Source organism: Cyprinus carpio, chromosome A22 (assembly GCF_018340385.1).
Source record: "Cyprinus carpio isolate SPL01 chromosome A22, ASM1834038v1, whole genome shotgun sequence".
Taxonomy (NCBI): Eukaryota; Metazoa; Chordata; class Actinopteri; order Cypriniformes; family Cyprinidae; genus Cyprinus; species Cyprinus carpio.
Window position 1 is genome coordinate 3,964,665 of NC_056593.1, and position 11,097 is coordinate 3,975,761.

An 11,097-nucleotide genomic window follows, 5' to 3' on the forward strand; every position below is an offset into this window, starting at 1 on the left:
TCAAAACCTATCACAAAAAGTCAATGAATCTCTACCAGAAGTGACAGTGCAAAATTAAGTTTTTTTTAAACTAAATAAAATCAAAACCTATCACAAAAAGTCAATGAATCTCTACCAGAAGGAAAAAGAAAAATGGTTTTACTGAAAAGTTCTTAAAAAGCAGGATTTCATTTATACCATTTCTTTAAACCAGTGGTTCTCAAACTTTTTTTACCAAGTACCACTTCAGAAAATATTTTTCTCTCTAAGTTCCACCATAATGAAACATTAAATTTCAGCAGGTAGTAGTTCTAACTATTCAGCTACAGCTCTGGAGTTCAAAAATGAGGCAGTTTTATTCCTAATAAGAATATTTATTGTTGTCAGCCACTTTAACATTGTAAATACACAGTTTGAACATTAACACTGCACTGTCCCCCCCTTACATACAGGTAAATGAAAAACGATTAAATTAAAATGTTATAACCAAAAGTTACATAACTATACTGTACTTAAATGTAAAAAAACAACAACAAAAAAACTTAAAGATTAAATGAAATTGTATTAACATTAATTAATATTTAATTTAGTGATTCCCCTGTGTAACCACTACAGGGGCCTGACATTTTGAGAACCACTGCTTTAAACAATCCTAATTTCTTTTTAAAACTCATTTTCATTAATTCATTTAAATTGTACCGACATTTGGCAATTATATGTTTCAGAAAACACTTTGAGACTATTATAAGAATAAAAACATATATAACAACACACCTAATCCATGGGATTCATATCAGGAAAATGTGGAAACTTGACATGTCAAGACTCAAATTCGCTAAAAAAAAAAAAAAATTAACAGGCAAATATAAAATAATTCGGGACCGACCGAGCAGTTACAACTAGCAGCAGCTCACAGTCAGCCGCCTCACTCACAGAAAGAACGATAAAAACGGTCATATTTTCAAAGTGTAGAAAGGCGCGAACCGATTCACTGTCCAGTTTCCTGGATGACAGCCAGATTAACCAATCATGATCAAAGCAATAAAGTAAAACAACCAGTAGGAATTGTTTCAGTGTGATAAAGGAGCTAAATGTATTTAGTTTATTGTTGTTAATGATGAGAAACATATACCTTTAGATTTTAGAATAGGTTATCATGATTAAAATATTGTAAAATGCTATTAAAATAATAATAATAATAATATATTAATTTAATATAAATAATTATTTAAATAAGTTTATTAACCTTTTTCAACCATTTAGCATTAAACATTTTCAACGTTGTTTGAAAGTTAAAACAACTGACCTTATTTCAACCATATTTCAACGCTGAAGGTCGGTCATGTGCCGGCTGGTTATTGTCTTAGCTAAACTTTGGCTAACTTATTACATGGTAACTGAGTCATGGATGTTAGCAAGACATTTTTTGAACTATATTTGCCTTAGTCTGTTGTGCATCACCACTCACCTCCACGCCAAGACAAACACAACTGGACAGGGAGGGAGGGTTCACTTCCGCGGCTCTCTGCCTGTCTGTGATGTGCCGATCAATGTGTGCCGATCAATGTGTGCCTCACTGCTGTGCTGCACGGAGACACTAGTGATGTGTCATGCGCAAAAGATGCGGCTCTGAGAGCCGATGCTTTATAGTGAATCAGAAGAGCCGGCTCGCATCGAGTGAGAGCCGGCTCCCAGTTTTTTTTTCCTTTCGCTGTTTGGGCCCTTACCTCAAGGCAGAAACTTTGTTTTGATTGGTCAGGAATCGCATCGCGGACAATCAGATGTGAGGATAGGGGATATCATACCATTATGTAAAAAACAGAGAGGGGGGTGAAACAGGGCAGATAATCACAGAAACGAAGAGAAAATAGGATCAGTCCATCAAAGCTGAGGCATCTGTTTTTTTTTGAATGCCAATCTTCACTGAGGACATTTATACTGTTGTGCTTGAGTTTGGTTCTAGTTTCTGTTTCTGTGGATTTATTTGCGGTTTTGTTGTTAATTTGTGCAATAAAATGGTTGATTAAAATATAAACAAAAAACAAACAAAATAATGGTTTTGTAACAAAATAAATCCACAAAATTAGGCAATTATAAGGATTCTCATAAAAACATTGCACATGAAAGAGTTTTCAACACACAAACCATTAATTTTTGCAAAGTTATGGTAAAATAAAGGCCTACAAAAAAACCTAAAAATTAAGAGCCATTCAGGAGTCGAAAGAGCCGGCTCTTCTTTGGGAGCTGAGCCAAAAGAGCCGGCTCTCTGAAAAGAGCCGAACATTTCCCGCCCCGTGACCAGATATTTAGTTTCTTTATTTGTTTGAACAAGAAAGCTGTGCGCAAACAGAAACACACACAAATATACATATATTAATTTATTTAAAAAAAAAATAAAAATAAAAAACTTCCCAGAAAAAAGGGCACTTTCTCTCGAGGAAGAAAAAGGCAGGTGCTCAAGCACCCTTTGATGTCTATGTGTGCACGTGCCTGGTAATTACCCTGCTGAAAAAAAAACAAAAAAAAAAAAAAAAAAAAAAAAACAATAGAAACCATTACAGAAATTCTAATGGTTTCCATTACGTAGTGTGTTTTGGTTCCATTAGGATTTATTGGTTTGTATAGGTTTCCATTACAAATTTTGTATTGTCACTAAATTTGTCACATAATGACTGTTTCCATCACAGTTTTCTATTGGGTTTCTGATAGGTCCCATTACAAGTTTGTTATTGGTCTTTATTATGCACATATTGTGCATAGTTTTCATTCATCACAGTGTATTGTAATGGTTCTGATTACGGTTCCATTACAAGTGTCTATTGGTTTTTTATTTTGCACATATTCTAAAATGGTTTCCGTTGGCAGTTTTGTATTGGTTCTGGATTTGAATTTTTCACCCTGATCAGCTGGTAATTAGGCCATTGATTAATGAATTAATTAATTTAATTATTAATACCAACTATACACAAGTTTATATCATTTTTATCTTATTTTATATATATTATTCATCAGAATACTCAACATGCACTGCGGAATTAACACGCGCAAACTTGACATTTACACATTTTTTCCTAAAACTATTGTTATTCATTAATTCATTAAAAATTCATTAGGACTAAAACTATTGTTATTAAACCACCATTACCAGTATGTGAATGCATTATCCCATACATATATTTATAATGGCAATCTCAAAAAAGTTGCAAAAACTTAGTGCTGTTGACAAACATACATCATGTTTAAATTTTGTCCAACACTTTGGGGGGCCCTTTGAGCAGATTCAAGATTCTTGTACAGATGTGTTTTGTCCATTACACATTTTATGTTCATGAGAAATGTATGGAAATGTAAAGCCGATGTTCCTACAGTAACAGACCCCAAGAGTGAACCAACATCTTGAACACTTTGTAAAACCAATACAACTTTAGAATACAGGTTTCCATTAGTAAATGTTGTAGGTGAGTTTCCATGGGTTTGGTTCTGAATAGTGGATTCCACTTGTGAATACAGGTTTCCAAGTCAGTTTAATCACTGTTCCATTACTCATAAGCACTGCTTTTAATAGATGCATATATATTTTTGCTGTTTGTGAAGTAATTAATTGTTTGTAGAGAGAGACACACAGTCTTTATATCTTCTTCTGCTCTTCTTGTTTATCTATCTTTCTTTTCTGTTGTCATTAATTATTGTCCGCTGTGTTTGAATATCTCAATGGTTTAGTGTGGTAGTTCAGTGTTGTTTGTTGTATGAAGTGAGTGAATAAAATGTGTTCCCTGCCAGCACACAAAACAGTCCATCAGTAGCACAGGTAATCATTTGGTAGCAATAGACCCAATACCAATTTTTTTTTTGTATGGGTCAAAATTATTGATTTTTCTTTCATGCCAAAAATCATTAGGATTTTAAGTAAAGATCATGTTCCATGAAAATATTTTGTAAATTTCCTACCATAAATGTATAAAAACTTAATTTTTGATTAATAAAATGCTTTGCTTTGGACCTGGATATTTTTCGCAATATTTAGATTTTGTTTATTTATTTTTTTCAGCAGTAGCCTGCCCACTAAGACCATTACAGTTTTCCAAAGATACCACTTAATTTATTGGAGTCATAATGGTTTCTGACTAGTGTCCACATTGATACCACCGACGATCGTTTTCCAAAGGTGTTCTATTGGTCTCTTAAATGGTATCCAATAGACATACATGCCCACCAATAGAGACCCCACGGGACCATTAGCACAGTGTCTCATTAAAAACCATTTAAGAATTCCCATTAGAACCATTATAAAACCATTACAAATTGTGGAAAACAATACAAAATGGTTTCTATTGTTTTTTTCAGCAGGGTAGCATGTTAAGTAAATGTTGTCACAATGATCGAGTCACGAGATCCAAGTGCCAAGGTAAAACATTGGTTTATTTGTAGCTCAGATAGCCAGCAATGAGAACGTAGGAAGATGGCATAACCCCAGATGAATCACGTCCAGACCACGTCACTAGCAGCAGTAACTCAAACCCAGCGCAGGAAATCCCAGGTGGGGCGAGGAATAAGGTCCAGAGAATACCAGCTGGGAGAGGTACAGGAACACACACTAGACAAGAGAGACAGACGAGAGAAATCAACGAACCAACAACACGAACAGGATGCCAGCCAAACTTAAAGGCAGCGCAAATGAGTTGCAGCTGATGCTCATCCCGCAGCTGCTGCTAGTTAACAGACGCACACAATTAGACAGATACGCAAGATGAACACACTGACCCATGAACCGTGACAGTACCCCCTCCCCTAGGAACGCCTCCTGGCGTTCTCAGGAGAACCTACCTGCCGATTCGATCGATAATGGAATGGTCCAATATGTCTATAGCAGGAACCCAACTCCTCTCCTCCGGACCATAACCTTCCCAGTCCACCAAGTATTGAAATCCTCGTCCCCTCCGCCTCGATTCCAGAATGCGTTCAACCGAATAAGCTGGTTCCCCGTCTACGAGACGCGGGGGGGGGGGGGGGGGGGATAGGTGTGTCACGATAAATGCGTGGGCAGAGGGAACCGCGACTTTCGGATTCCAATTCTGGAAAAAAAAAAGTGGTGGCTGGTACCCTAAACTACACTGAAAAGGCGATAGGCCCGTAGCTGAAACTGGTAACGAGTTATGTGCGTACTCAACCCATGAGAGCTGCTGGCTCCAAGAGGATGGGTTCTGAGAAACCAAACATCGCAACACTCGTTCTAGATCTTGGTTGGCCCTCTCCGTCTGACCATTACTCTGAGGATGAAATCCAGAAGACTAACAGTTGCCCCCAGTAATTTACAAAATTCTCTCCAAAATTTGGAAACAAACTGAGGCCCCCTGTCAGAGACCACGTCCATCGGGGGGCCATGTAAGCGATAAATGTGATCTATGACAGCAACCGCTGTTTCTCTGGCAGAAGGTAACTTGGGCAGAGGAGCGAAATGAGTTGCCTTCGAGAACCGGTCCACCACGGTCAAAACCACCGTGTGTCCCTGTGAAGGAGGGAGAACCAAAACGAAATCTAGCGAATGTGGGACCAGGGTCTCGAAGGAACTAACAACGGCTGAAGGTGTCCAGCAGGGGGTCGATTGGAAGACTTCGAAACAGCACAGACAGAGCAAGCCAAAACAAAAAGACGAATGTCACGAGCCATGGCTGGCCACCAAAACCGCTGTTTAACGAGAAACATGGTATGACTAATCCCAGGATGGCAAGCTACTTTGGAATAATGACCCCATTGGATAACTTCGGACCTTAAAGCCTCTGGCACAAACAACCGACCCGGTGGGCATCCGGGCGGGGGCGTTACCCCTTGCGAGGCTGTGCGAACCTTCGACTCAATGTCCGACCTGACTGCAGAAATAAAGACTTTCTGCGGTACAATGGGTTCGGAAAAAGATGGGCGTTCCGAAACATCAGAAATACGGGATAACGCGTCCGATGTTTGATGTTCTTAGAACCTGGACGATAAGAAATTGAAAAATCAAAACGACCGAAAAAAAGAGCCCACCGAGCCTGCCTAGAGTTTAATTTTTTAGCGGACTTTATGTATTCAAGATTCTTGTGATCGGTCCAAACAATAAAAGGAACCCCAGAACCTTCCAACCAATGACGCCACTCTTCCAAAGCGAGCTTGACTGCCAACAGCTCTCTGTTACCAATGTCATAATTACACTCGGCAGGGGACAACGGTGAGAAAAATACACGCAAGGATGCACCTTACCGTCCGTGAGGGAACGCTGGGATAGAACCGCGCCAACCCCCACCTCTGACACATCAACCTCCACCACGAACTGCCGGGAAGGATCAGGGGCAATAAGGATGGGAGCTGAAACGAAACAGCTTTTCAGTTTGGAAAATGCAGCTTCCGCTGCACTAGACCACCTGAAGGCAGTCTTGATGGAGGTTAAGGAAGTCAAAGGGGCGGCTAGCTGGCCGAAATTGCGAATAAACCGCAGGTAGAAATTGGCAAAGCCCAGAAACCTCTGCAGGGCCTTACGAGACTCTGGGGTTGGCCAATTTACCACAGCCTGAATCTTGTCGGTATCCATGCGCACTCCCTCGGCCCAGCCGATGTATCCCAAAAAAGGAACAGACTGTGCATGCAAAAACGCATTTCTCCGCCTTAACAAAAAGCACATTCTTTAACAGCCTCTGAAGCACTCGCCTGACGTGTTGAACATGTTCCTGGAGAGAATGAGAAAATATCAGTTTGTCATCCAGGTAGACATAAATGAACTGATCTAGCATATCTCCAATGAACCAAATGATAAGCGTTACAGAGATCCAATTACGTGAAAAATGACGCCCCCTGCAGACGCTCGAAAGCCGAAGACATCAACGGCAAAGGATAAGTATTCTTCACCGTGACGTCATTCAACCCTCAATAGTCAATACAGTGATGAAGAGAGCCGTCTTTCTTTTTCACGAAAAAAATCCCGCACCTGCTGGAGAGGAAGAGGGGCAGATGATCTTGGCTGCAAGAGAATCAGAAATATATTTCTCCATGACCTCCCTCTCCGGATTGGAAATCAAATATAATTTGCCTTTAGGCGGAGACGTACCTGACAATAATTCTATAGCACAGTCATAGGGACGATGCGGAGGTAGAGAAGCAGCCTGAGACTTACTGAAGACTCTCTTCAGGTCGAGGTACTCACGTGGCACGTTAGACAGGTCAGTGTGATCATCCTGAAACACAGAACAAGACACAGGAGAACATGCAGACAACAGACATGACAATAATCACTCCAGGACAAGAGAGAATTTTTTCTCCAGTTTATGTGGGGATTATGGAGCACCAGCCAGGGATGCCCCAAAACCACAGGAGCAGCAGGAGTGTCAGTGAGGATAAAGTCAATGTACTCAGTGTGTTGTCCGGAGATGATGAGTTTCACTGAGACTGTGGAATGTGTGACGGAGGGTAACGACTGCCCATTAAGTGCCACTGCAGAGATGGGCTGAGAAAGTTCCACCATGGGTATCTTAAGTCTTTTAGCAACTCTATAGTCTAGGAAATTACCCTCTGCCCCCGAATCCACCAAAGCCTCACAATCAAAAGTCAAAGCATGAAGTGTCAGCCTTACCGGTAGTGACGTGACAGAAAGAGAGGATTTATTAAAAGTCGCTCCACCCGTCAGTATCCTCTTACCTACTGGCGGGCACCGGCTTTTACTGGACATTGCAGAACGACGTGACCGGTGGCTCCACAGTACAAGCATAAACCTTTCTCTCTGCATCTCTGCTTCTCCTGCTGCAAAAGATGAGACCTGCCCATCTGCATGGGTTCGGGATCAGGGAAAAAGAACTCACTCTTCTCAGTGACTGATGATAGGCTGCTCTGATGAGTGACGTCAGGGATTCTCCGTAGTGTCTTCTGTTGGACACGCCTCCTTACTCTGGCATCCACACGAATAGCCAGCTCAATGAGTTTATCCACCCCCGCGGGTAAATCCAAGGCATAAATCTTGTCCTTGATGGTGTCCGAAAGTCCATGTAGAAACAGGTCCAACTGTGCCTCAGAATTCCAGCCGCACTCCGCAGCTAAAGTACGAAATTCGACAGAATAATCGGCTACGGTGCGATCCCCTTGTCGCAGCTCCACGAGAAGTCTAGCTGCCTCTCTGCCATAAGCAGCGCGATCAAATACCTTCTTCAGCTCCTGCGAAAACGCTTGGAAGTCTCTGTTCCCACACGGTGGTTCCCCAGCTTGCCGCTCGTCCAGTGAGCAGATTTATGATGAACGCTATCTTAGATTCCTAGGTGGGAAACGATGTCGGTTGAAGAGAAATATAGAGTGAGCATTTAGCCAAAAATGAGCGACACAACTGGGGCTCCCCGGAATAAAAGGGCTGGTGGTGGTAGACGAGGGCTCAGGAGAACGGGTGCTTTGATCCACGGCAGCTGGTGGATTGGACGCAGGTGGTTTGCTGATAAGAACCAGTCTCTAACTTGAAGCGCTGAAACATGAGTGGTAAGTTCCGAAACCTGAGCGACCAGGGCTTGGACAGCACAACCCGTAGCCATCATCTGGTCCCCTTGGCGTTCCATGCGAGAGTTACTACTGGTTAAAAAGTCTCGTAATTCTGCTGAGCTCGCTGGATCCATTCTGGTTGGTTCATTCTGTCACAATGATCGAGTCACGAGATCCAAGTGCGAGGTAAAAATGGTTTATTTGTAGCTCAGATAGCCAGCAATGAGAACGTAGGAAGATGATGGCATAACCCCGGATGAATCACGTCCAGGCCACTCAAGCAGCAATAACTCAAACCCAGCGCAGGAATCCCAGGTGGGCGAGGAATAAGGTCCAGATCGCTCAAGCTGCAGTAACTCAAACCCAGCGCAGGAATCCCAGGCGGGCGAGGAATAAGGTCCAGATCGCTTAAGCTGCAGTAACTCAAACCCAGCGCAGGAATCCCAGGCGGGCGAGGAATAAGGTCCATATCGCTCAAGCTGCAGTAACTCAAACCCAGCGCAGGAATCCCAGGTGGGCGAGGAATAAGGTCCAGAGAATACCAGCTGGAGGTACAGGAACACAACTAGACAAGAGAGACAGACGAGAAATCAACGAACCAACAACACGAACAGGATGCCAGCCAAACTTAAAGGCAGAGCAAATGAGTTGCAGCTGGTGCTCATCCCGCAGCTGCTGCTAGTTAACAGACGCACACAATCAGACAGAGACACAAGATGAACACACTGACCCATGAACCGTGACAAATGTAAAATGAAGCTTATTGTTTACAATTCTTACAATTACTAGGGGTGGTGAAAAAAATCGATTATTGATTAATCGCGAGTATGTTATGGACGAGTATGAATCGATTCTTAAATTTTCAAAAATAAATTTTATTTATTTAAAAAAAAAAATTTTTTGCATTATTTTATTTTGTAAAAAATGTTATTGTAAAAGACTGTGTGCGTCAGCAGCTGTTTTTGGATTGTTCGTCAACTGAGTCTTCCTCGGTCAGAAGGAATAGGCAAATCCAATGGTGCAGTTTGAGAATTTATTGAGGAGAGGAGTCAGGTACATGGAGATGATGAAGGTTTGCAGGTATTAATATGACAAAATAGGTGTGGTTGTGTGTGGGTGTGTGGTTATCTGAAACAAATTACAATAAAATGTATATTAGTAAACATGTAGGCTATGGTTAGATACAGATGCATAAAGAAATAACCCGCAGTACAACCAAAATCCACTAGTGGGAGCTCTAACACTATAAATGAACTTGCATAAATGCCATAAATCTCAAAATGGTGAAAAGTGCCAAAACAGGCGAACTATACATTAAATATAATATTTGGCGTTATTTGCAAGGCAATAAACTAAAGTATATACAGTAGATGGCTACTTTAGGAGCGCTTGTGGGAGCGCCGTAGCGGCATCAGCAGTATAACAGTAAGGAATAACACGAGTATAACAACTTCGCCACCTACCCAGGCCCCACCGAATAACTTTGCAATAACGCGTCATTCATGCAAAGCCGTACTTTACATCTTAAGAACGCACACAGCACTTCTACACACTAGACTAGCGCAGGATTAACAGAGGAATGGCAATTCTCCTGCACCGTGAATACTGCTCTCATGGCCCTGGACCACACGAAAGTGAAAGCGCCTAGCACAAACCACGCACGAGCGGAGCAGAACTACCTATGAACACATGCATTATCGGGTAACGTAGTCTATGTCAGGGCACGGACTTTTAACAGCCGCCCCTGTATTTGCCTGGCAAATACACTCATTCAAAAGTCAACTAGTTTGAAGAATGTGCCATTTAAATCCTCGCAGGCATTTCAGGGAGTTCCACCAGTTTGGTTACCGGGGCGAACGTAGATACTGTCTTACGGATGAACCTTCACCTCCGCAGCTCGAACAACACCATCTGTCCCTGGGAAAATCTTGGTGATGGTCCTCCCAACAAGCCAAAGCCCTCTGGGAAGGTTGGAGTCAATGATCATTACAATTTGTCCCACAGTAGCATTATCAGTGGATTTCCTCCATTTATGTCTCAGCTGAAGCCCTGGAAGGTAGTTCTGGACAAACGCGTTTCCAGAAATGATCACTGATCACCTGGCTGTGTTTTTCCATCTTCTGTTGGGAAAGGGCATCATGAGGGCCGTATACTGCCTGTGGTAATTGCAGCGTCGCGCCGCCCCATGAGCAGCAGGTTCGGCGTGATGGGGTCCGGATCAGCCACATCAGAGGAGGCATATCACGAGTGGTTTAGTGGTTAATTAAGGAGCCATTCAACTTCTATGAGAGCTGTTAGGAGCACTTCCTCTGCCACAACTTGGTCTTTCAGGATGCCCTTGCAGGGCTGACTTAACGGATCGGATTTCCCTCTCCCAAGCTCCCCCGAATTGAGGAGAGTATGGTGGGTTGAAGTGGAAGTGGATAGTCTGCTTAGCCAGTTGCTGCTGCAGCTTCGGTGCCATGCTCTCAAAAGCGCTCTGTAGTTCTTTATGGCCGCCCCTGAAATTGGTACCCCGGTCGGACCACAGCTCATATGGCTTCCCCCGGGCGTTGCAATAAAAACTGCGTAATGACATTAAGAAAGAGTCAGTATCAAGGCTAGAGATGAGTTCTAAGTGGGTTACATCTA